The following is a 1,151-nucleotide window of genomic DNA, read 5'->3' as shown; positions in this document are numbered from 1 at the left end:
TTATGCCCCTGTATTTTAACATAGGGGGGTGTATACTTATGCCCCCTGTATTTTAACATAGGGGGTGTATACTTATGTATATAAGTATACACCTGTATTCTCCTTTTTTTCACTTTTGTCACTTTTTTTAACATTAGTTCACATTTAAATCATTTTTATTTACATAGGTTTTTGTTTTTTTTTCTCTTTTTTTACTTTTGGCACACAAGTTTTATCAACTTTTGTCAATTGGTTTTTTCTCCAACTGTTATAAAATTGACAAAAAACACCCAAATTCACTGAACGTAGTGAACTGATTATTAACGTAACTTGTGAGGAGCGTTGTTGGGAACCAGCCATGTTACTTTTTTGGACAATTTCATTGAAAAAAAACAGAATTTCTGATATAGAAACTTTGTGAAAAGGCCCGAAGACAACAGGAGGGTTAAATAAAAATAAATCCTGTATCCGTTTCTCTCGAGGACACACACATCATCATCATCATCATCATCATCGTCATCATCGGATCAGATCTGGTAAACCTTGTTATCAGTCTGTTCCTGTCACATTTCCTCTCTTGCACTCTTCTCTGTCAGCCAACTGTCTTCAGTAAAATCTCTCTTGGTGGGGGGGGGGGGGGAGGAGTTATTGTCGGAAGAAAAAAAACACCAAATGAGCTTAATGACGGAGCTACAGCTCACAAGATGGCCGCCGCTCACCCTGCTCAGCTGTGAGGTGAAATGTGGTGAATAATCATAACTTAAGTTTATCAGGAGACGCCAGCTGGAGCGTAACAAAGTACATTTACTCGGGAACTCCCCTTGAATACAATGTTGTGGTTCTTCTACATGTACTTGTACTTTTTGAATTACTTTCTTACTTCTTCTCAGCTACATTTATCTGCTTTAGTTGCTTTAGAGTCTGATTTTTGCACGTAAAATACACAATTGATCAAATCTGATGTTTTTATGTCTGTACTTACATACTCATTCTTGTATAAAGTACTTGGCAGCAGTACTTGAGTAAAAGTACAAGTATCTTACCCCTTACTTACTTATGCCCCTGTATTTTAACATAGGGGGGCGTATACTTATGCCCCCTGTATTTTAACATAGGGGGTGTATACTTACGCCCCCTGTATTTTAACATAGGGGGTGTATACTTATGCCCCT

General features: G+C 37.5%; 2 protein-coding genes across 2 annotated transcripts in view; both read left to right on the top strand.

Annotated features, from left to right (window-relative positions):
• Positions 1-1,151, top strand: part of LOC117958237 — an 859,617-nt gene that overhangs the window by 93,839 nt on the left and 764,627 nt on the right. The gene's annotated exons all lie outside the window — the stretch shown is intronic.
• The window catches only part of LOC117958276, a 20,233-nt gene that overhangs the window by 9,639 nt on the left and 9,443 nt on the right, over positions 1-1,151 (top strand). The window lies entirely within an intron of this gene.

This window comes from Etheostoma cragini, chromosome 15 (genome assembly GCF_013103735.1).
Source record: "Etheostoma cragini isolate CJK2018 chromosome 15, CSU_Ecrag_1.0, whole genome shotgun sequence".
Lineage (NCBI taxonomy): Eukaryota > Metazoa > Chordata > Actinopteri > Perciformes > Percidae > Etheostoma > Etheostoma cragini.
This window is presented reverse-complemented; position numbering and strand designations above follow the sequence as displayed.